This window comes from Lytechinus variegatus, chromosome 4 (assembly GCF_018143015.1).
Source record: "Lytechinus variegatus isolate NC3 chromosome 4, Lvar_3.0, whole genome shotgun sequence".
NCBI lineage: Eukaryota > Metazoa > Echinodermata > Echinoidea > Temnopleuroida > Toxopneustidae > Lytechinus > Lytechinus variegatus.
Genome location: NC_054743.1, coordinates 25,760,714 through 25,787,243, shown reverse-complemented (window position 1 = coordinate 25,787,243; position 26,530 = coordinate 25,760,714).

Genomic DNA, 26,530 nt, shown 5'->3' with positions numbered 1-26,530 from the left:
GGGAATTGATCAACAGAAAGGGAAAAGTACGGAGACAGTCGCTTTCCAGCTGGACAAATAACTTGATAGTGTCTTTGACAGATTTTTCCTCGGTGGAATGACTTTCTGCAGAACTCTTGGCGATTTGGCACGGCGGGTAAAATAGATCTAAATAAATAAAATGATGTGATACATGGGAAAAGGAATTGCCTTATTTTTACGAGAAACAGAGAATGGAAAGATGAAGAGAAAGAGGTGATTCGCGTCACGTTAATAGGCTACGTGAAGGCGATGTATTGTCTATCATGGATATAATAGTTTTCGGATTTACTACGGAGCCGCTCTCAAAACAACGCAAGTCAAATAACAATGGAGAGCTGGGAGGCTTTTTTCGAGAGTTGGTGGACCGGGGACAGCAACGTAGTGTCTTGACACTGGACAACGACCTGTTTGCAATTGTTCGTCCAGTGCAATACTTCGGTTGATCTGCTATCCCGGTCCACCAACTTCCGACAACAGCCTCTCAGCTCTCCATTGTGATTTGACTTGCAAATTCAAAGGAACTGCTGCGTTGTAGAGAGCAGCTTCTTAGTAATTGCGAAAACTCTAATGATTTCGAGGCTGCCTCAGTCCACTGTCGGCGTAAGTATGACCACCCAAATTGATTTTGATTTGTCCCAATGTATAGATTTTTCAGTTGCTCTGATGATACAAAATTTGAAATTTCCATTAAAAATTGAACAAAAATTACAAAGAAAAAAAAAACTCTTTTCTTATGAAAGGATTTGATAATTTTTAATTTGTTTGCAAAAGGGGCTAGATCCACGATGGTACTTTTTGAGAAGATAGATTTCTTTTAGAGTAGATTTCTTTTATACCCAATTTTTATGTTCACATGGTAGGTAGACTATCATGACAATTTAGTTTGGCATTATAATATTGCAATATGGGAGAATAAAAAAAACTTGCTTTTCTCAGAATGGTCTCAAGTGGATCTAACCCCTTTTGCAAACAATCTCATCATACATTGATATAAATATACACTAGATACACTAATTAATTATGTGACCTGTTGTTCACAACAAGGTCCGCCATGATAACCATCTCAAAAGTTCAACGGTTGGATAACAATCCATTCGCATAGTTTTGCATGACATTATGCTGCTGTCAGATTTTTAATCATAGTCATAGGGAAGATTTAATATGTGAAGTGACCAAAAAATATGGAAAAATACTGAAAAAATAGGTCGATTTCCCAAGGAGAAGTAAAACAAGTAAATCCAAGATAAGCAATAGTCTCTGTCATAAGCTATTGCAATCCGTACATAGGGTTATTAAAAAAAATAATAATCATATTCTCAACATAGAGAAGAGGAGAAAACTGTGCTTCCAAGGAGACATGTATCCATTGTTCATGCATGGAGCTATAAAACACAGATAATAATAATAGCTCTATGGTTTATGTATTATCATAGAGCTATAAGCTATTACAGAGGTCCATGGTATTATCAACAAATTTGCAGAGGCGCCATGTATAACCCCATGCTGAGGGTCCACAAAAATTGAAGAGAGCGAGATAATGGGTAAAATGTAAGATAAATAATGTTTTGGCAGATAGAGGGGTGGAGACGAGAATAAGAAAGAGAGAGGGGAGGGGTGGGGAATTGAAAGATAGTGGCCAGTGATGTGATAGAGACAGGAGAAGTGAGATAGAAATGTAGAGAGAAAGAGAGAGGGGGGGAGGGGTGCAAGAAAGAATTCGAAAGAGAGGAAGGGTGAAAGAGATGGAGAGTAAAGCGAAAGGGAGAGAAATAGAATGGGGAGAACGAGAGGAGGGGGGGGGGGGCAGAGAGGAAGAGGGACAGAGGGTGGAGAGACAGACAGACTGAGGAACAATATTAAAAAAAGAGATATAGGAGATAGACATACAGACAAACATCCAGCGGAGCAATGCAAGCAAGCAAGTATGCGGCAGTATCGGAAGAGTCAACCTGAACAAATAACGAGAGGCTTCCAGACATCCATCGTCATTGAGTTAGACTGTATCACATGACATGCCTAACTCGAATCGATAGTTTGGTGCGAGATGGCCTTTCCAAACACACCTTACAGAGCAAAAACTCTCCCATGCAAGGTTCCTTGAAGGACACAAGCACGGTCGTGCAGATATGGGTTTTTTTTTTTGGGGGGGGTTCTTTGAGCCATAAACATCTTCTTTTTAACGACCAAGATAAAAAAGGAAGGAAAGGAAGAAATGCAAAGGAAATAACTAAGGGTGGAACTGAGCTGAAACTTTTACATGCTAAGGTACTTCACCAAAAGGGCACCATAAGTTTCAACACATAGATGATTTCAAATTAGGTTTCCACATTCCCCGTCATTTGACTTTACTGTATTTGGAAGTTAAAAAAAAGAAAAGGCGCTTAGTGGGATATTTCTATACTAAAACCCATGGCAAAACGTGAATCGCACTGTTTTACAGGTACTACCTAAAGTACATTCCGTGCCTCACACTTGGTTAAGCCAAGTGGTTAAGGCACTGTCTCTAAACACTCAAGTAGCACTTGGATGACTAATGTTGTTTGCATCACGACATCACGGCGAACATACCAGCAGCATAATGAGCCAAAAATTGTGAATGGGCCAGATACCTTTTATACAAAAGCTAATTTTCTGATAGATTGTGACATATGCAAAAATGATGGTTATATCATGAATATATAGAGTTACTCGCCTTATATATCCCTCTCCTTTAGATACTGTTCTTTTCTTTTCTTCTCATTTTTTTTCCAAATTGCTTGAAAAATCAAGAGGGCGGTTGCCACTGTCCCCACCCCCGCTCCGTTGGGTTGCCTCTGTTAAAATCCACACGTTTCTGCTAAAACGCGCCTTGTAAAAATATTCCAAATGAATCGTACAATTTTCTATACTGCTGTGTTAATATTTCCCTTTATTCTGATAGCGAGTCACTCCCCACGATATTTCTTTTTTCTTCGGCCCGTATATGCACTTCATTACGATAACTTTCTAGCCTTAAAATTACATTGGGAAATTTAATGTAATAAATTCACCCCAAACTAAATCGAATACCATCATGTGATTATTTGTTTGATAGAAGAATATCTCCGCTAACATGACTAAGCAATGAATTTCAGTCAACTTTATCATGTCTTTATAATATTGAAATAATCTTTAGAAAGAGTGGATTTTTAGAGGGATTGAACAGTATATTTGAAAAGGTTTTATGGATATGAAAAAGTTGTTCATCTCCAAGTGTCCACTCTCTTTTATTTTGAAAGGTATGGAATTGCAAGTTTGTTCTCACTATAACATTGCGTAATAGAAGTTCTTCCTCATCATCTACATGTAAAACAAACACCTCCTGTACAGTGCAATATAGCCCCTGTAAATTAGTTTTATTATCGTTCTTTGAAAGCTTAGATTTTTCAATCAAAAGCACAGTAGTTTTAAAATACACCATGTGTTAGAATAATCAGCAATGTGACACAAATTGAAGAAAACGTAAATTTACTAGATTTTCTGACAAAACTTTGGCGACACAAAACTCACGCTTCTTTGTCTTTTTAATGAATTTCCTACGAATGACAAATACTTTTAAGAAATTTCTGAAAATGTTGTTCTCAAATCGAATGACCTATTTCACAATCCGACATGAATTAGGCCTACAATACGTACTGTGAACACCTAGTACTATGAGAGAATCAAGGACTTGATTTGCAATTGTCCATCAATGATTTTGTTTTGATGTATTACATTATTGTTGAAATTGTAAGAGATAATTGAATAAAAAAATCGCAAATTGGTAACGAATAGACAAGAAAAGAGGTTAGGAAAAACGGAGACAACTAAAGCATGTTGAAGTTTATGTGTGTGTGTGAGAGGGTATGTGTGTGTGCGGAGGTGCGTGTGGATGGGTGTGTTGGCGTGTTTGTAATTGAGTTTCACATGCGTCTACCTTTAAGATATGTTTATAACATGTCTTCTGCCGATTTTTAATGTCACCATCCGAAAAACGTGACAATTTCAAGTGCACGAATCTCAAACATCTTCATGGTCCAATCGTAACTTTCCCACTAGCTTATTACATGAAAATTGTGATGTATATATAAATCCTATGTGTATTTACGCTTGATTTGCAATCGGATTTCAAGACTTAAGATAAATTGTTCAACGCAGTGAAAACAGATTGCGCGTAAGTTACGTTTAACTGCAAATTTACGTTTAATCGAATGTTTTTTCCCCATGATTTTGGGACAACACTTAATTTGCAGTTGAACGTAGGATTCTTGCAAACACCCCCAAGTCTGCTAGCACAAACAATGTCTGCACGATATTATATTCATCTGTTAACCCATTTTTGTCATTTCATTGATACTACTTTTAGGCAGCCAGAAAACCTTTAATACCTGCTGCTCATGTTACACGAAGGGTAATGGTAACAAGGCCACTGATTAGGAGCAGGTGTTTTCCTTGTTAGATTCGCCTCTTCCGGTTTTCGCCATGTTCGAGTGAATATACACTAGACAGGATATCTACACCTTATTTTTTAATGTTCTTATTTTTATACAATTTGTAAAACTCCGGATGCCTGTAAACAAACAATATTTGCTCAAACTACTTAAGCTACATGTAAAAGTAGATTCGAATTGAAATCAAAGCGAGATAAAAAGACAATAAGTTACTTCTTTTCTAGCACAGTGCAAGGACAAGAATCATTGAAAACAGGTAGACAATATTACAATTAAATACACGATACAAAAATACAAACATGGTAAAGATAAAAAATACATGGTATAATAAAATGTAAAAACTGACTGATTATTTAAGTTCTTGAAGCAAGTACACTTATTTTCACTTCACATTGTGTCGAACGAAATTAATATGAAAACGTGATCGCGGTGTCCTCGCTCTTTCACATATTTTTATTTAAACGAGAATATATTGAATTCTCTTTCTATATCGACAGCGATAGGGTCCAAACTATTTATGCTTTCCAGGATTTACCAATGCAACAATATAAGGGCTGGTGGGAGGGGGGGGGGGTCTGTGGAAACGTTATTCGAATATTGTCATCAGGAAACGAAAGTTAAGCTATTATAGCCTACGCCTCGGCTGAAATTCCTATCTCGCTGACGAGAGCATCACAGATAAAAAACAACAACCGTAATTCTAGGGTTCTAATTTGTTTAATGACGCAATAGCCATGGGATTAATCGATACTCTTTATCCGTTAACAACAAATATATATGATTCTGAGTTACAGGAAAGACGGTCACAATATGATTAAGGTTTATCCCCTTCAAAAATACTCCGTGAAATACCGTGAGCTATTTTTGAGAGTCATTACTCAACCAGATCGATTGCCTGTAAGCAACTCAGCGACACTTGCTTGAGAACGCAGACGACCCCTTAATTGCTATCGGCAAATGTATCGGATTGGAATACCTGGATATCGCATAATCCCTTTGCCCGCCCACGAGTTTCAGATTTCGATCGATTGATAATATAATGCTTCGACCCACGAAGATTAGATCGTATGCGTATTTGACCCAGAAAAGTCCCCCTCTTTTGCTGCTCTTCTATGTTTACTAGATATATCAACGTCAATACATCCTCGCATAATTTGAAATATTCCCGCGATATGAAAACCGAAATCTCAATTGGAATCGACTAGATTCGTTAAAAATCGAGAAAAATTGCCGAAGGACATATTGAAGCGTAATAATTACAACTATGAATGAAACTTACAGCCTCCTTCCCCAAGTCTACTCTCTTTGCCAAAGGTCCACTTCCAATTTGTCTGCAAAGAATGATCAGAGCGTTTCATGAAATGAATTGTCAGACGTTTTATCCGGCAGTCACCATATATGGTAGGAATCTCTCACCAAAGGTAGGTTGACGATGGGCTGGAAAATTTGACAAGCAAAAAAAAAGTTTATCACCCCAAAAGTAAGGTCATCTCGTCCAAAATACATGTTTTATTTCGATTTTGAATGATGTATTTCATTCCATCTTAAAAGACCAAAAATAGGAGGGGGACATTTAATATTGTGTCCCTCTGCTATTTTGGGTAGGGGGACGCGTCCCCCCTGGGATTTCCGCCCATGTACTAAAGGACAAAGCCAAGAACGTAATGGGTATTATAACCATGGGATCGATTCCAATTCAATTTAGTTCCATTTTTTTTACTGTTTGTACAAAATTCGGTTCGGTCACACACTTTTATATGATAAATCTGCATCATAATAGAATAATATATATATATATATATATATAGATATATATATATATATATATCGAGAGAGAGAGAGATATTGTTTTTTTTTGAGGTAGAAGTTTTTTGAAAGACCGTATATACGCGTCTTCCAACAGAATAAGATGTACATGTAAGGGTACTGCTCAGTCACGCACAGAAAAAAGAATAGATGTGCTAGAAAAGTAAGTGTTAATAAAAAAAGAAAAACTCTTCAAAATAAAATGTTAAACGGAAACGGTTGCGTTAAAAAATAATCAAATAAAATGAAAAAAAATATTATAGTAGGAGGAAAATATAGGCTTGGGGCAGAAACAAAGCTATTTTGGTATCGATTCTCACTTGAATTAGAACGATATAGATACAGATAGGGGCAGCGCCAGTGAATCTTTATGGATGGGGGAAAAAGAAGGGGGGAAATGCCACTTAATTCTGAAAATGAATAATAGAGGTATAATACAGTAAAGAATCAAAGAAATGTTCATTTTAAAAACACTTCTTTTCTTATTTCCTGCTCGTTTCCCTCCATTCAATTTTCCTAACTAACAAAGAACAAAGGGTAACCGTTACACGGCCCCGTACGTAGAGTTAAGAGGGAGGGCCCGGGGGGTTATGGGACATCATATGTTTTCATAACATTTTAAAATGTAATACGAATTAATTTCTATTATTGGTCACAATTTTACTTTGACGTCTGTTGTTAAATAACAAACGGCATAAACACTTATTGAAATTAATAACATTTCATTATCACACTTATACCGGCGTCATAACCATCTATGTGTTCGTTTTAGGAAAAGGCAGACTTCATTTGGATTTGATAACCTTCGCATTTTTTTCTTCCTTTTACTTGCAAAATATTTGGGAATAATGATGTCAAATCATTCTATTTTCGTGACTGAGTAAATTTGGAAAACGAGTATCAAATTTCTGACAAGTGAACACCACCCTTGCTTAAAAACCGTATCGTTACATGAATGCATAAGAATCAAATTGTGTGTGGAGGGGTGAGGGTCATCATTTTTCATCAAAAGACATTAGACTCAAAGGCTTCCTTTGATTTTCTGTTTTACAGTTGCATTTCCTAGTTTGTCATGCAGTAAATAGTAGATTCACAAGGATTAATATCTAAATCTATAATCTATTTATTGAACTTCATTAAACAGCAGACAGCCTATATGTCTTTTATCCCAGTATTAAGTGAAATGGCATGACATTCAAAATTATGGTTCAATCGTACTTCATTAGCGAATGTATTAGAATATCTAAACTGCGTTTTGGCATTGGACCTGAACAAAAATATACGAAAATGGAAGAAAAAGACTGATTGCTTTAGACTTTGGTTAAGACATCATGGTGTAATTCATTGAGAATTACAGCTAGGTTCATGTTAAAGGAAATTAAAGCAAATTAAAATGGTTTTGCTCATGACGGTTTTAATATTCATTCCATTCCAAGAACGCATAACAACATTTTCAATAAAACCCACAATCAATGGTTCTCTCCTAACCTTGAGTAGGCTCTCTTAGGAAATATCATGTGAATGAGACAGTTTCCATGGCAACTAGCGAATTAGCTGATTGTGGTTGTCAACGATATACGAGCACTGTAAACTTATATATATTTTAGTGAGGAATCAAACAGTCAATAAGAATGAACCACAAAACACATCATTTTACGTACCTTTGAGCCAAATGCTGCATCATCAACCATGTCAACTGCCCTTGGCGTTGTTGCCCCAAAATTTGTTCTCAGAGGATCACAGGGAAGCGTATTTAGCATTTTGCCATTAACACAATGTAAAACAATCTTTGCGAAAAAGTTTGATAGACTATTGTGTCATCGGCGAGATCGACTCCAGGTCAATTGATCCGATTAATCGCAACTATGGACGACCAGCAACGTCAATATAATATGCATGTTTCATTTGTCAAAAAAATTCTAGATATGAATGTATATCAAAAAAGCAATTGATTTCTTGACAATCTGGTATGTTCTTCTTTCTTTACAAAGGACATTTTGCAAATTTCCTGTAGAAGAAATTATGACACATAGATTTCCATAGAGTTACGATTGACTGGATCGATCGTAACTCTTTGCAAGACGGGGACCAGGGCCGCGTTGCATAACTGTCCCATTCTATGATATATTTCAAGGAATCCTTGATTTTGACTGGCTGATGAGCACGGTAAGCATGGTAGTTACCATTAGATGGCAAAGTTACTATACATAGGAACTCATATGCAACGGGCCCTGACCGAGAAAATTCTATCACGTTATACAGTGCGTATCAAAAAAAAGTTTACACTTTGAAAAGCCCTAGGAATTTAAAAATATACAACATGTGGGTACTTTGTGCACATATAATATTGGGTTTGGGTCTCTATCTAATGAAAGTAAAGGTTTTGTCAGAATGTTACACTTGAGTGAGCACTGTCCATTTCTGTAAAGCTCGCAGAAATCTGTTTGCGCAGAAATGCTCGTTTTGATGCTGTGTCAAGGGGAAAGGGCAAATTCAAACTTACCCTTCGAAAGATTAATCATACATTTCCCTTGCACTTTAGTCAATTGAAATAAAACGGATACATTCCAGCATTTTGTATAACAATTTTGCCACCCATAGTAAAATTTCAACTCTTATTAAGTACAACCTTTACCCTATTTGTGCCAGCTGGATCTGAGGACATAACTGAATCTGAAGAAAAGTTTATATCAGATATCTCCAGCATTTTTTCACTAAGTTTTCATCATTGAAATTGGGTTTACATTTCATTTTTCATTTTATACTTGTTTCTCCAAACTTTTCTCAAGTTTAGCAATGATAAACATAATGAAAATCAAGCTTAAGCCATTCCATGTAAATCACACCTCAGTGTAAAGCAAATATCGTCACGATGGGCTCGGTGTGGGGGGGGGGAGTGGGTTGGGGTGAAATGCAATCTTCGAAGTGTTTTGGGCAAGGAAACATGTCTAACAAAGAAGAAGATATCTTCAAATCAATTTTACTAGCTAAATTCCATGTGTTCTTCATGATTACGGTCTACTTTTATTCGCATAACTATTTCAATGTTCTGCGCAAATCATTTTTCACTAACTTTTCAAAAGTAAGTGGTGCTCACTCAAGCGGAAATATTTTTTGACAGTTATATCGTTATTTGCTTTAATGGACCTTTACCAATGTTAAAGGGTGGAAAAAATCTTCAGGATATTACAAAGGCATAATTTTACAGGATTTTTTCAAAGTGTAAACTTTTTTTTGATACGCACTGTATAATAACTGACATAGTATCAGTTGGCTTGAGGCGATTTCTTCGATGTGACTTGAATACACGTAGAAGAGCAAAAAGTCATTGACTGCTTTGTTAGAGGGTTAGAATCACCCTTGATCAGAATTGGACAGTTTCTGCCAAAATATTATCATGATAACAACATCAGAAAAAATCAATGATCACGATCTTAAATGGAATAAATATGATGACGATGGTAACGATACTAAATCGATTTAGAATGGAGATTGATTTATGAGCTTTTCTTCGGTGCCATGCACCGGGAGCACCCCCCTTTGAAAAATGGGAATGGGTAAAGAAAACGCAGATTACCCCATAGAAAATGTAGTATCATTATCTTCCGAGCACGTAGTTAATATCGGTTTCCATGGAAATGCAAGCAACACTATTGATCGACCGATTAAGAAAGAAACAAGAGCAAGCATCGAATATCAATTGGGGACTATCCGTTTTCCTGCTGAATTAATTTTCAATTTTTGTTTCCATTTTTATCATCATTATTGCAAACCATTTCTTGCTCTGTAATTTTGGAGACAAGTATCAATGCATGCATTTTTATATCTAAACGTTGCACATTTGCATGCAAAAATTCATTACTTATCAACAAATATATCACAGAGAAAACAATTTCATTTTCTATTATAAAATTTTTTTTCCTTGGCAATGATAAATGAATTGCCTTTTCCGGCTTTTATGTCCCATTTCCATTTTTGTAAATGGATGTGACCTGCAATATCCCATCCGTCACAAGAAATGTACATTTTCCATCTCAAACTTCTACAAAAATGGGGAAAAAATACTATCAGAGTAATGGCGGGTGTATTCGACCTGAATTATCTTTCTCTCCTCGAGGCAACGAGAATTGTCTGAGAGGGAAGGGGTGGGGAAGGTGGATGAAAGGGAGCGAGGACCCCGAAGCTTCAATTAACACTATTAAAAAACAACTTGAAGAAACCAGTGGTAATTAGGGAAATTATTAGGTGTTTTTTCCCTCCTTAGTCGTAATTAAATTCATGCAGACAATTAGTGAAAGGGTGAAAGTACAATGATTTTTGTTTCATTCACACGATAACTTTCTAAAAGAGCGTGATGGTTTAGACGATTATATTTTATTTCAAAATAAATACGGCGCTAAAATAAAACAAAACAAAAGAATGAATAAATAATTTGTTCATTTATGTATTAATCTATCTCTTTATTCAACAGTTCAGTTGTCTATTCATTTCAAAATAAGTCCTTAAACGGAGAGAGAAGAAAGACAATGTTATTCAATTTCTTACTCTTTCCATCAGTATAGAAGATGTTTGACTGAATGTATAATATTCTTCAATTTTAGTGGGTGGTTCTTCCTTATAAAGACATTTTAGCTCGAAAATTTTATTTATTTTATTTTTTTATTTTCTTTTATGTATTTATCTGTTTATTTATTTATGTTTGTATGTATTTGTTTATTAGCTTTTTTTTTTTGGGGGGGGGGGCAATTTCTCTCCAATAGTGGTGACATTTGATCTCATAATTTTTCTTGCTTGGAAATCTGTGTACTTCACGGCTCTATCCAACCAATTTGCCCTAACTACACTCTGAAAAATGGAGCATGCATGTTTCTTGGGTAAAATGATTACCCGACGTTGCATTTAAATTAAACCATGAAACATGCACTGTGCATATAATATGGATCAAGATATTACCAAACAAGAGGGCATATAGTACTCAATATTGTGTAGATTTTACTCAATATTCTTAAATGAGGTCAATCCTGGATCAACCCCTGCTCTACAAAACTGCCAGTATCGCCTAAAATAATGCAATAGTTTTCGTTGCATGGAGAGATGATCGGGTGGTGTTTTAATGGCATAACGCAAACCATAAATACAACATTAATTATGTGGAAAGTGTTTCCTACACTCATCTCTCCTGATGAGGCTCCAGTCGGGTGTCGTGTATCATCTATCGTCAGACATTGTAAATTATTCTGTCACACTGCGTTCAGATATAATTACACTTAATTCAAGTTCATAAACATCTCCCAAGCTCACAATTACCATCACTCATCCCAATCCTTGGGAAGAAATTAAGCTCAATCAAAGACCTTATTAAAACATCCTACGATATAATGAATGATTTATTTGATAGTAAACAGTTTGTATAGGTACGTATCCATCGGAAATAAGCATGATAAATAACAATTGAAAGTTTTTATTAAGATGCAGCCAACACCCAATATTGAATGAGCGTTCATGATATTGTTGTTGTTTTTTAGAAGACAGGAATATAATCAGGGCTTATTCATTTTTTTCTCATGAATTATTAGAATAAATGACAGTGGTTAAAACGTTGGAATACGAATACGTCACAGTTACACAAAAGAAACCAACTGTTAACCGGTCAATGGTATGATGTCACTGAAAAAAGTATCGTTATAGTTTTAATCGGTCTGAAATCATTTCCGCCGTTTTGACTGAGACATCAATCTAAAACACACACACACACCCATATATATACCTAGTCTACAAAGACTGAGTAAGAAATATACCCAACATTGGATAAAAAGGGATATGCAAGTTTGTTGGATAAGATTTTGTCTCTCTCTCTCTATATATATATATATCATTCTGCATATAAGGCATAATGAATGTTCTATTGGTAAATTTCAAAGCACAATATCTAGTTTCATTTCACTCAACAAACATCCATGCTACATGTTTACTCTATATAGAGAAAACAGTTTATTTTGCAAGTTTTGCAATATGGAGTCAGTCTTAGAAACGATTAATTCGATTAATCACTAAACTACCATGCGAGTAAAGAAAAAAAAAAACACAACACCTCCCCAGTTAAAGAAAAAAAATATGTCACGAACGCATAATCATTTTATATGACTGGAGAGAGTACTTTCTCAAAAATAATTTGATGTCATATTCATGGGTTATGCGTTAACGTTTGGATGATCAGAAGGTATTCTTTGCAACGAATGTAAATTTAGATTTGCGCCTTATGTAAGACATGGAATGGAATGAATGAACCCCAGATGTCAATGATGCCTTTATCCTACTTAAGTTAGTAAACATATTTGCAAATCCCTTTTAAATGAAATTAAATTGAGAATTGATACTAAAAAGTGTTTACCGAACAATCATAATGCAAATTACTGAACAGTGGGAATTGAAGGGAACTTTATAGGATTATGACATCATTGACATCTAAATTAATTTTTGGCAGTCGTGCCTTACTTGGACGCAAATCCTAATTTACATCACTGCAAAGAATACCTCCAGATTATCCAAGCGTTAACAAACATAGGCGGCGGAGGTGTGGGACGATCCCCCCTAAATTTTTAGTTGATAACCTTTTTTTTATTGTCAATTTTGTTTCCTGCGCCCCCCTAAATTCTGGTGGACCCCCCTTAAAATGTCTCTTGTCCCCCCCCTAAAATTTAGGTTGATGACCTTTTTTTTTTGCTTGCTTGTCAAATTTTTTACATGTGTCCATCAAAAATTTCAGGTAGACCCCCTCTAATTTTTTGGGCTTCCGCTGCCAACGTTAACACATACCACATAAGTATGGTATCAATTATTTGGGGGAAGATACATTTTCCAGTCATGTCTAATGATTATGCGTTCATTACATACTTCTTTTCTTAAAATGGGGTTTTTTGAGGTGTAATTTTTTTACTCACACGGTATTAAGAAAGCTATATAGAAAAGACTATGTAAGGCAGAGCTAATAAGGAAGTTTCATAAAGTTGTTATATTACGAAATGACGTTCGCAATAATTTTCAATCACTCTAGTCAATGACAAACTTACATAAACATTGTTTGCTGTAATTGAAACAAATATCACTTTTGCGACACGCCTGGAGCAATGAGGTTGATGCAAATCAAACGGCCATGATATTTGATGAAAATTACAAATAAATTATCTATACTTGGTTCTTCATAATATTTTCATGTCCCCATTTATAACAATGATAATACCATAACGTTTCTGGACTTGAATGTTATTAAGTTTAAAGTAAATTATATCTCTATCGTGACTAAAGAAGTGATGACTAACTTGTGTTCCGGTAAATGAACAAATATTCGTTCGATAGAAAAAAATTGTGTAAAGTTCCAGGTTATATCGTGTGTCCAATAATAACATGAGTAATTTGCAATATATAGAGGCCGACATGCTGCACATAAGAATGGGAGGGATTATTAACAAACATGACGAAAATGATTCTTCCGAGCTCACAGCTGTCAAACAATGCTAATTTGAGAACGACTCTTCCCGAATTAAGTTCTTCTCTTTGAGACCATTCTGTTTATTCACTGAGCCTCCGCAAATACACTGAGTATATATACTTGCAATGAGAATGGCAGAGAACTAATGAAAAAAAATCAGAGAGATGTTATGATAATTTCCAGGAGACGATGGAATGAGACTAATCAGAATACGTCTTCTGAACGCAATCATGTGAAAAGAAATTATGAGACAATGATGCATTTTATTTTCCGAATGCTCTTTCGAATTAATTAGTGTTTGAAAAAGAAAAATGTCGCCAGGCTATTCTCAAATTAGCTGGAATCATTAGAAGTTTTATACCATGAGACTACATTTAATTATTTCATTGTTGAACGGAGACGTTAACACATGCTTACGTAGAGACACACCCAATTCAATTAATTCACCTAATCACATCCTTCATTGTTCTTCATTTTAAATCTTCCTTTTTTAATGAATATATTTCTTTTCCTATTGTGTATCCATTTGCGATTCAGAAGAATAATTCATTAGATCGATGACGCATTGCAAATTATGTTCTTGTTTTATCAAGCTATACTTCAAAATGACCTGAAATGAACTGCAATTCCTTCGCTAAGATATTTGAGTAAACCCGGTTACCCCAAAACGATTGGCTAAGATGTCAATGAAAATAGCAAAGCTTGCACAAATTATGTTTACATATTTTCCCCAAGAATTAAAGGAGAATGAAATCTTTGGAACAAGATAGCTTGTGTGAAAACAGAAAAATCAAAGAAACAGATCAACGACAGTTTGAGAAAAATTGGACAAATAATGAGAAAGTTATGAGCATTTGAATACTGCGATCACTAATGCTATGGCGATCCTTCAAATTGGCAATGCGACAGAGATGTGTGATGTCACTTGTGAACAACTCTCCAATTACTTTAGTACATATTTCACTTAAATTGCCTCTTTTATCACATCTCTCAGTAGATCATGTGTTCTTTCTATATATAGGAGGGCATGTATACATTATAATACATATTTTCTAAAATACATCATGGATAAAGAGTTTGTATCACCATAAGAAAAAGCAAAGAGACATTTTGAGGGTATTTTATAGTCCATCAAAGGGAAAGTTGTTCACATGTGACATCACACATCCTTGTCGCATTGCCAATAGGCGGATCTCCATAGCATTAGTGATTACAATATTCAAATGCTCATAACTTTCTCATTATTTGTCCGATTTTTCTCAAACTTTCTTTATTCTTATTCTTTGATTTTTCTGTTTCACCTCAAGCCTACTTGTTCCAAAGGTTTCATTCACCTTTAAGGTAACGTTATTTCACCTACACATTTCAATTATGGTTCGAAAAATCATCTTTCATTACACTGTACATGTGCTGCAAAAGAAAAATCAAAGTTGAATTAACATGTTTAAGATGCACAACCGATACATTCCACGATCTGTAATGAATTGTCCAAAATAGAAATTTTTTTTTGCAGGTAGATCAATAAAAATACACAGCAAAAACTGTGGTGTTAACCGGTGTACATAGAGGACCACACCAGGTATTTTACACCGGTGTTAAATTGGTGGTGTTAGTTTTACACCTATAGGTGTTATTACAACACCTTTGGTTGTTACATTTACACTCTTTGGTGTTATGTTCAATCTTTAGGGTGTAATATTAACACCTAACGGTGTGGCCCTCTATTAACACCAGTTGGTGTCAGTTTTAACACCACAGCTTTAACAGTGTATGATTGGCCAAAAAAATATGTTTAAAAAATGTGTCTGACCAAGAAAATACTCAAAATCAAAATCAGTCAAGAGTTATAATCTGTCAAAATTTGGTCGATCTTGACCAATAAATCGGTCAGAAATGTACTTACCAACAGCATTGTGGATCAGATAAGACTTTTCCCTTTTTATAATGAGTGTAGATGCAGTTGATTACGGATTCATTTACACAATTATTAATACTGTCTTCTGTAGAGTATATAAGCAGTTGTTCACGTGTTACACATTTATTAATACTGTTTTTCTATAAAATATAAATTTAGTTGATTACGTTTTCATATGCACAATTATTAATATAATTGTTGTTTGTTGTTGTTTTATCAATATACAAATAGAACAGATCAGATGAATGAAGTTCCTTATAACTTAAACACGTGAGATAACGATAAATAAACTAGATTGTAAATAAACAAACATGATAAATATTGTAGCAAATGGGAGGTTGAGGTCTATGCGTATAATAACAATTTTTATAAACATATGGTATCTTTCCTTGGTAGGACATCTTATCCCGACTGTTTAAGGAAATCCGGTAGAACAAGGAGCCGAGAGGTCAACGGCGATATTAGTCATTTGCAAAATAAATTAACTACCCGAGGTGTCGGCCAAGTAAACGGAGGATCACGCGCAGGAGAGTGAGGAAATAATGAAGAGAAGTCATTGCTTGTGGTCCGACTGCTCATTCTTGCGTTGCCATGACAACCGAGGCGCCATGCAAATTGGTCAGCAGAATTTGCCTTTTCTTCCACATGTTAAATGACGTTAGGTAAATACGTGTATAGTTGTCGGGCAAGGTTTATGGGTGAATGAGTTATGGACTGACACCAAATCGAAATACTCCCCTTATTTTCGAACGTCAATCATCCTAAATTTAAAACATTGAAAATGATTTTTTTAATCCCCAACCACTTCCTGCGCAAACATATGGTTAAGAGCAGCTCGTCGATGGTGAATGGATGAAAGCATGGATGGTACCATTGTTCCCTGATAATATGAGTGGGGGGGGGAGGTTGCAAGACGCCACAAAAGTCGCATCATTTTTTTAATTAATAAAAAGGGATATCATTTTCACTGTTACAGTTACAAGACCCAGACGTCTTTAATGTATTTATTTTTATTTTCTTCTCTTGACTCCCTTTCAACATGATCAATGGCTTTGCATTTTCCCTTCTTGGAAAGATAATGTTGCCGACATGCAACCCATTTCCGGGTGAACCTTGATGAATCATTGTAAGATAATAAACTTATGATCACGATTTTCCACTTCATTCGTGATGAGAACCTTAACCATTGGTAGTGTATCGAAAATTTTGTCACGTTCATGTAATTCCACTGTTTCTAAAAAGCTGAAATTAGAGTGATGTACTATGCTAAGGATTACAAAATTAGTGGATTTTCGATTTAAGCGAACCGGTATCAAGCTCTTTTTTGATAAATTCAGAGACAACCTCTGTCACACCATTAATGTACGCACTTTTTTTAGGTAAAAAGCATGCAACAATTTAATGATAATTTTTACAAGAGTAAATGCAATAAAAAAATAGTCATTTGGGCTGAATTCGAACGAGCGAGAGAATACGCAGAATCTGAGGATTTCTTTTGAAATAATTTCTAGACAATTGAAATGCAGGTGGCATGCGGAAAAGGAATATTGATCAATACATTTTAATCGTTGGTTTGCAATTGCTATTGTTAGTTCACGATGATTGAAAACAAAATCAATCAGAGATTTTACGTAATTTTAGTCCCCAGGGTTTATTTTACTCAGCTTGCAGAATGTACCCAATGTTAAAGAAAGTAATTGTAAAGACTGAAGAAAAAAAAACACGCTTATGCATCGTGATGAGAGATTAAAACAGGAAGTGTTGGAACAAAAGAAAAATTAGGAATTCACTGATTAGCAGTTAATATAGAAATCGAAGGAAGAGAGACAGGGATAAAATATGACATTATATTTAGTGCAAATTAATAAGACATAAAAGGGAGAAAGAAATAGATATATATTCACAAAAGAGAATTGGAGAGGGGGGGGGGAGAAGGGGGAAAGGGGATAAAGAAGTAAGGGGAGTGTGAGTGGGAGAGAGAATGCAGTTGCCATGGTTACATGCATTAACAAATCTACCGCATTGCACTCACGTGTACGTTAAAAAGTGGCAAATATAATCAAGAATGTCATTTTGACTATCCCGATAAATCATCACAATTAATTGTTCAATTAGGTAGTCATGACATGTGCCTAATGCTTCATATTATTTTTTTTTCCATGAAAGAAATGTTGAGACTCGGTCACTACTGAAGCTGCTCTTGATTAATGACGCCATTTTCACAAATTTAAAACAATAACTGGCAAACTCGCCATAGATAAATCAAGCTTAATGAGTCAGGGCCCTTATCGTTATAGGTATCGTCCACTGCTTAATAAGGTCCATTTTCCGGGCTTGCTATATCCTGCTATATGGAACCGCAATGAAATGCACACCAACAATGTCATACTGTCGCAAGTTTGATAATGGCTCTTAACGGAGATAAGGTCCATATATACGTGACTTTCCTTCCCATCCTCTCATTAGCAGACTCCCCTTAATGATGGACACTTTGCAAAGCGATGAATTGGCGACAATAGTAATATGGATGGGCAATTAAAACACAATACCTTTTTGCCGTACACTGAGTTTTAATGTAATTCATAAAAAAATCAGAAAAGGATATTGAAACCAAATTACCGTTACATAAACTGAGTATACGTTACGATAAAAGCAACGTTTTCTGACTGATTTTAGGGAAAAATACACGAATATACTCTTTGTCAAAGAAATTGTGTCCAATATGACATTTTAATACCACAAACCGTTTTGGATTGGTTTGACTGATTCTACATTCTCCCTCACTTTGAATATCCTTTCCTCCTTCCTTATCTCTTATCTCCCCATCTGTTTCATTTTCTCCCTGTCTCTTCGTGTTTTTTTAACTTCTTATTTTCCATGACTGATTTCATCCTCCAAATTCTTAATCCTATTCGTCTTATGATCCGGTTAAAAATCTTTCACTCAATCTTTGTCTCACCCCCCCCCCCCCCTTTATCTCTCGTTCTCTCTGTCTCTCCCTCTCTATTTATCTAGCTATCCATCTATCTATCTATCTTCCTACCTACAATGTATCTATCTGTATACTCCCTCACACTTTCTCTATCTCTCTCGCACCATCTTCATCTTTCTTTCGTCTCCATTTCTCATTCTCTTCATGTTCCATTCTTCTACTCAATTCAAATCACGGGTCTCGCCCATTATCTCATCATATTTCTGGATGAATACTCTTGCTGCATCTCAAAATAGGGTCTAAAATCAATCCGCGTCGTCAAAATATCTTCTTTGAATATCCACACGGCTTTTCCATTTAAGCAAGCCAAATGTGATTTATTGTCTCAATGGGGGAATTCATGTGCTTTATATCATCTTCTATAACGATTTCCATTTTAATTTGGGATTCTTATTATCATAATGATTGATCTGTATACTCCAGTGAATTTCTGTATCACTCTGCTAGGGTATTCAAACAGAAGTAATAACTGCTTTGCAGACCGCAGCCAAAATCGTATTTCTCACATTTTTTTTCGTGTAGTTGGTTTCTATTCACATGTCAAAACCCTCCTTACTTCATTTTCCACAAATATCTTGTAAATATCATTTTTGTTCCCTCTGATTAACAATAATCACTTTAAAAGTAGTGACGTATTATTTAGTTAGAACGACCAACTAAAAATTATCAAAGAGTGAAAAGTATTACATCAGAACTAAAAATATGGTTGATTCGAAAAGATAAGTCGGCAGTAAGTGGCATGATCTAGTTCTGCAATGTCCAATTAATCAACTACAAAGGCATATTTTCAAACCTTATGTCAAAAGAGAAGGACATAAATCGCATCAAAATTGCACAGCAAAATACTTTTGCTACAAATTATTAAGACAAAATAACACGGTGACGAAGGGAAGGACTATGATTCTGGTTTGAACCATGATTCTTGAACAGAGGCGTCGGAACTCTTTTGAAAGTGGGAGGGGGAGAGACTGACCAGGGCTCCGTAACACAAAGATTAGCGATTAATCGCTAATTTGAAAGAACAATTCTGATTGGTTCCTATCAGTCTAGGGAGCAAAATGCGCATGCAACGATGATCTTGATAGGCCATTTCATTTAGCGATTAATCGCTAACCTTTGTGTAACGGAGCCCTGGTAGAGAGATCACAATCAGATGGTGATTTGTGTACTTGGTTCTGGGGGGGGAGTAAAGGGGGCATCAGCCTGGTTAATAAAACATTTGTTTTTCTCCCTTTATCTCTCTCCCTCCCTCCCTGCCCCCCTGCCTCCGTCCACCCCTCTTTTCTTCTCCACCTCTCTCCCCTCCTTCTCTACCTCTCCCTTCCTCGCTGTAATCCTGCATCACAAGCTTTGCTGTCTAGTATACCGTTTCCATTGTTTAGTTTTTCTCTCAAAATACACACTTACAGGCATATAAGATCAAAATAGTCGAGGATTGATGGTAAAGATTTTTTTACTAAGCATAGTCATGTTCAAAATTACTCCACCTGATGGCTATTGCATGGTAAATCATTACCATTCTCAAAACCGTATACCTCAGTCACATATGCACTATACGGCGGCCGAACGGCAAGTCGAAAACAGCCGTTTTATTCATTTTTCTGCAAACCAGCTATTTGTAGCTGGTCCCAAAAACAATGTAAAAACGGCTGTTTTCGACTCGCCGTACGGTCGTCGAAGAGAAAATGTGACTGGGGTATAAGCGTTCAGCACACAAGAAGGCTGAACATCAAATTTCAATATTCAGCCGGATGACCGGGCAGGGAATCGAACCGCGGCAGCGCTTTAACTGGACGCGGGAGCGTCACCACTATACCAACATGCACTGTCTGCAACCATGTACTGATTATGGAATATGGTCACACATAATATTTTTAATTTCAATCACATTAAATACATTCACTCACGGGGACACACCATCTGCTAACTGCTTAAAAGCATAATGAGGTAGTTTCTCAAAATAAAGAGATAATGAAATTATATCGCAATATAATTGAGGTTTTTGCGGGAATCACAATACAACTCTGTCTTTGTTATCACGAAATCATGATGTCTTAAAGATGACGTCTGCGGCCGTTAAGATGAATCGTCACCATCATTTATTTATCTCTTCCCCTTTTGTTGTTTTCTAGAGTTGAATTATTAGTAAGGTTGTCTTCCCTGCTCTGTGGTTCAGAGGAATGATTTGATTGAAGGGTTCCTTTGGGACCGGACGTGTTCGTGTGGGCTAATTCTCAAATGGCATTGCAAGATAATAAAAAAAGAAAGGTAAAAATATAAATAATTTTAATCTCTGACGTCACCCCGATAAAAATTTACCCTTTCTCATACCTCAACAATATTCATTCCAAAAAAAAGCTTTCAAATCTATTACATTTAAAAGATTTTTATGTATATCTTATATATACACCCTGTGCGGCCATCTCCATATTCATTTTTCATAATTGCGAATGTAGTGCTTTGGTAATCTTGAAAGAAACAACATGTACTGATTTGTAAAAGCATTTTTCTGCATACGCACGCACGCACAAATATTCAAAATTGCTACTCAAATTAATCATCAACCATATTAAGGGGCCATCCAGATGATAAGGGTTCACGAATAATGACAGGAACATAGCTGAGTTTTATGATACGATATTGGTAAATTGGTCACTGACGGTGTATCAACTATTACGTGTGTCATGCCACACATAACTGTGTCATGCATAAAAAAGGATATATTTTTTGTAACATAGTGCATTTTAATGCCTGGAACTCGCGGTAATGATTCAGCAACATGCCATCGGCATTGCTATGAATTTAACAATTAAAAAAAGATGTATGCGAATTCTTAAACAATGTAATAACTTGAATATATTATCAACGAAAAAAAAACTTATCAACTGTTGCCTTTGGGTTAAAACCTTATTCTTAAGAGGTAGGAAAAAAACCGTTCCATGAAATAGAATGAAAATACATATTAGTAGGCAGCCCTATACTCTGATGAAGCTATACTTCAGGCTTCTTTCCTGTTCATTGATATTGACTCTATATTAAGAAGAACCAGATGGAAAGAAGAATACTATCTCTATTGGGATTTTCCTTAGCGTGTAATCAAGTCGTCAGCATTTACACGCAAGGTGTATCACAAGAAGCAGATGGTGACGATACTACGTTTCTTTTCATGTATACCTTTGTTGTTCTTGAAAGGCTCGATTAAAAGACCAGATTTGATGGAATCGATGCGCAATTTCCGAATCTATTCAGGATCGTTTCATCAGCACATTCTCTTTTTTTTCTTCAAACATGCATGAAAACCTTCAATGGCAGCCATTTCGTCAGACTCTACTACGGGGGGGGGGGGTGAGGCAAACCTCTTCTATTACCTTTTAAATTGTGAATTGGAAAGGGCGGGGGGATCCCCCGGAATCAACGCATGAAAGCTTGGCTTGCTCAGTGTTGCCATGGAGAAAAAAAAATAATTACCTCACAAGCTAATAAAAACAACATCTGAAAAATATATTGAATTTTTGTGACGTTTTCGACAATATTTGCTAGATTGTTGCAAAATCATGCCAAGAACAATGCTAGATGCTATGTAGACAGAACTATACTCGTTAAAACAACTTAAATATGTTGACGCAAGAATAATACTAAGATTTTTTGTCTCACGAGACACTACAGTCATGACGAGACAATACATTCCTGCCGATATCTATCTCTGTAAAGGTTGCCATTTTCAGGGCGGATCCAGCCTTCGTCAATAAGGGAAGAGTATATTTTTATCCACATTTAGTACGATCAGCCGCGAGGATAGCATCTCACCAACCAAATTATAAGAGCCCAAAGTCCGAGCTCATTTTTTTTGATATTCCGACCTGAAATCTTAACAATTTTAGCACTTTTTGTAGCCATGATCAGAATGGGTATCTAATCAAAGTTTGCAATTCCCGAGCTGACATTTTTGGCAGGTTTGCCTTAAAATGAGAGATTGTATTCTGTTTTTGTAATATTTAAAAGAACAGTCATCTTCCTAAATAAATGATGCGTGTGTGAATCGGTTGAAAACTGGATCATACATATATTAATCAAATATTTAAATAAAACAAAATAAACTGCGTAACTCAATAAAAAAAAATGCAAGCTTGGCGACTAGTCGAGACATTTTAAGCGCCTTCTATAATCATTGGCCTATGTCCACGCTATTCATCGAGACGTTCTTCTCAAGGTATCATTTCCTTCATTTGTTAGCGTTCCTTAAATTCATATTACCCCCTTTTAAATAGGCTCTATGATCATTGTAAGATGCCCGTATGATGATTGTATCATGCTAATAAACGATATCATTGGGCGGCATACTGTCTCTTTCTGTCAATTACTTGGAATAAATTTATCATGCTCAACATAACTTAACCTGATCAACAAGTTAATGGTATATTGGAAGATGAAAATTAATATGAAATAAACCAAATTAGATGTTATCAGTGCATTCTTTGATTTTCATTCGCATTTCTTTCATTAAATTTTATATGGGTCACAAGCAATCAAATAAATCGAAAATAAGCATGTGAGTTAATATTCTTTCCACGTATAATGTAGATGAGAAAGTGCATTTTGATGAATAAATTGAGTATCGACCTCGTCATTGCATGGAATAACTGTATGAGCGGAGATAGTCAGTTTGATGCAGAAGCTATATAGTTTCATGCGGTTATTCAATTGCTCTCTGGGGAAAATTTTCACTTAAAGGATACCATAAATCATAATATGGGATGATCATTCCAAGATTGCGATCTGAATGTATAAATCAAAACGACACAAAAACTATACTCATTTAACTATATTTTTAAAGATGACCCATCCCATTAATCTTCCCAACATATTATCTTCATGCTTGATAAGGCAATTTTATCGACCGTTGTCGCCGTAAACATTGTACTGTACACAGGCATGACAGGTAAAGGCGATTCGAGAAGGTTTAAACTAATAGTCATTGAAGACCGAAGAATAAAAGAGGTCCTAACATGGAGCCTTGAAGGACTGAGGCATTAGTTGGTGACGTAGCAGATCAAAGACTAGAACCACCATCCTTTTGAATGCGCTTCCCATGAGGTAAGCTCTGATGAAATGTCAGACTTATTATAGCTCACACTCAGTTTAATTATTATTTATAAGACTTACTGAGTAATAAATATATAAAATTTCTCCTCTCACTCAGTCTATAAACATGCATGATAAATATATATGCAATAGCAAAGATATAAATTAATGTCAACGCTTCGTTAAAAAAAGAGTTAGTATTGTACGAAAAAGCGAATTACAATACATATCCGTACAAGACCTTTACGAGAATTGATATTTATTTTGACGTGAGCCACATAAATATATCGTTTTAATTATTGAATTGTTGATGTCTTTATGCCAAAAGCCGGGAAGAAAATATAACATTTACTGCAAGGCAATAAAACGACTGAGTCTTGTTTCCAGGACAAAGGTCTACCTTTCAATGGTTGGCCATAATTTCATAAAATTAGTATAAATTACTTTAAAGTTATAATCAATCAAATTAATGGCAAGCAATTCATGTTCTAACAGCAGATTGTGCAATATTGCATGGAATGAGAATATACGAGTTATAACGGTATATTTTTATTCAACGACAGAAGTGAATTCTATTGACCTTCGCTCACAAACACTCGAGAGTCAAGTGGCGGGACCCTCACCCGCGGAAAATTCCCTATTCGTTGCAAGTCGGAAAATTAATATAAAAACAAAGCAAAGTGGAATGAAGGCGAGGAAATCAAAGAAAAGTAGTTGCATAAATCATGAATGAAATGTTCACACGAATAATGCACAACTAACCCTTTTGATTTTTGCTGCCTGACTAAAATTTCAATCTATATGCACTTTTCGAAAACAAATCTTCATGATTTTCGTGAAGATCAGACCGTTTCCTTTTTTAGATTGTTCTTTGGACCAGATTTTGCCATCATAAAATGATTTAAAGTGCCCATGATTGCTACATAATACACCATAATCAAATAATGCGACAATAGTAATTAGGTGGAATGGGCAGTCAATCCAAACCAAATATAGCCAGGGCCGAAGGCACTTGCTCCTGGGACTGAAACATGGTTTCCCTCTTCACAGCGATACGGACATGACGGATACAAGCTAAGGGAATCTGGCCAGCTAGGAGCCAAGCTAGACAAGCTACACAGCAAAAACTGTGGTGTTAACCGGTGTACATAGGGGACCACACCAGTTATTTTACACCGGTGTTAATTTTACTCCTATAGGTGTTATTACAACACCTATGGTTGTTACATTTACACTCTTTGGTGTTATGTTCAATCTCTAGGTGTTATTTTAAAACCTCAGGGTGTGGTCCTCTATTAACACCAATTGGTGTCAGTTTTTTTAACACCACAGTTTTTACAGTGTAGTAACCTTGACTTCTAACCTCCTATCTTAGTATGTATCATACATCATATATCATTTCAAACTACTCACCTCTATTTACGCCTTACAACATAAAACTCTTTTTCATAAGCCGAGGAAATAAAATCCTCGCAGTAAGATTACATTTTCTTCGAGGTTCACACACTTAAAGGCTAAACATGGACGTCTCATATATTTTTTTTCTTATGCACAAGTACAGAAGGTGCCAACCTCTTAAAATACTTTTCGGTTAGGTCTTTCACTATATGTAGAGGATTAGTTCATCAAGAGTGGGACAGATTGCAGTTTTCACGACACAGAATTCTAATTTCCGATCTTCTTAAAATGCATGGCCACATGTTTGTATTTCTGTTGGCAATGTCCTGCGTATACGGCTATTTGAATTTGGATCAAACATCCGGGACATCTAGGAGATGAGAGGCACAAAAACGCATCCTCCTCACGTTTCTCTCCCCTCTCTCTCTCTTTCTATCTCTCCCTCTCTCTCCCTTTCCATTCTTTCTCCCTCATATTGCTCTGAAAAATCTCTAGCATCCATCTTTTCGCCAACATACCTATAAAAACAAACTTCTATTACAATTAAGGAACTGATTTTGACAAAATACTAAATAAATGAAATTTCATGTGATCAAACGAAAAAAAACCTTGTTGATTTGTATGACTGTCGAACAGAGAGGGGGTTGAACAGCCATGGACCCCCCTCCATCTATATAGAATTAATAGATTCTTGTATAAAAATGTCAAAATGTTGGTAGAACTCTTCTCTTGGTATTAGCTTTTTCAAATATCTATGTCTCGCCCTAAAACCCTTGGCTCATTACTACGCCACTGATTTTGTACGGGAATATCAAACATGTAATATACTAAATACTAAAGGTTAGACTGTTCCTTATTCATACTAGAAGCAGGGGGGGGGCTGGTGAAGAGAAAAAAAATGAAAATGATAGTGGCTAAGAATCTCATGCAGACCTTAAAATATATTTTCTAATATTTTATAACTTGTAAAATGTTGTCAGACGGACCCTTAAATAACTTTCCCTTAATCCGTAATGTTTTCGGTCACTTATGCCAGCAATCTTTCAATATAGCCTCGACAGAACATTGATCGATCTAGCTCAATCAAACACGGTGTCTCTATTATTTGCCTTGTCTTGACCTGATCCACTAAAATACATATCCCACTCAAAAGACCTACATATCATATTTAGCCAACCTTTTTCCTTTTACCATTGACATTGATTGCAATATCTCACCGTCCATGCTCGTCATCAATTTCATCCTATATTCACTTTTCGTCAAGTGGATATGTGGCCCCCTTTTCTATGAAATGGAATATTGGCCCAAGGAGTTGGTCGAGCGGATATGAAAAACGAGAAAGATCGAGCGAGTGTCTTCCGGCGAGACTACTTCACAGG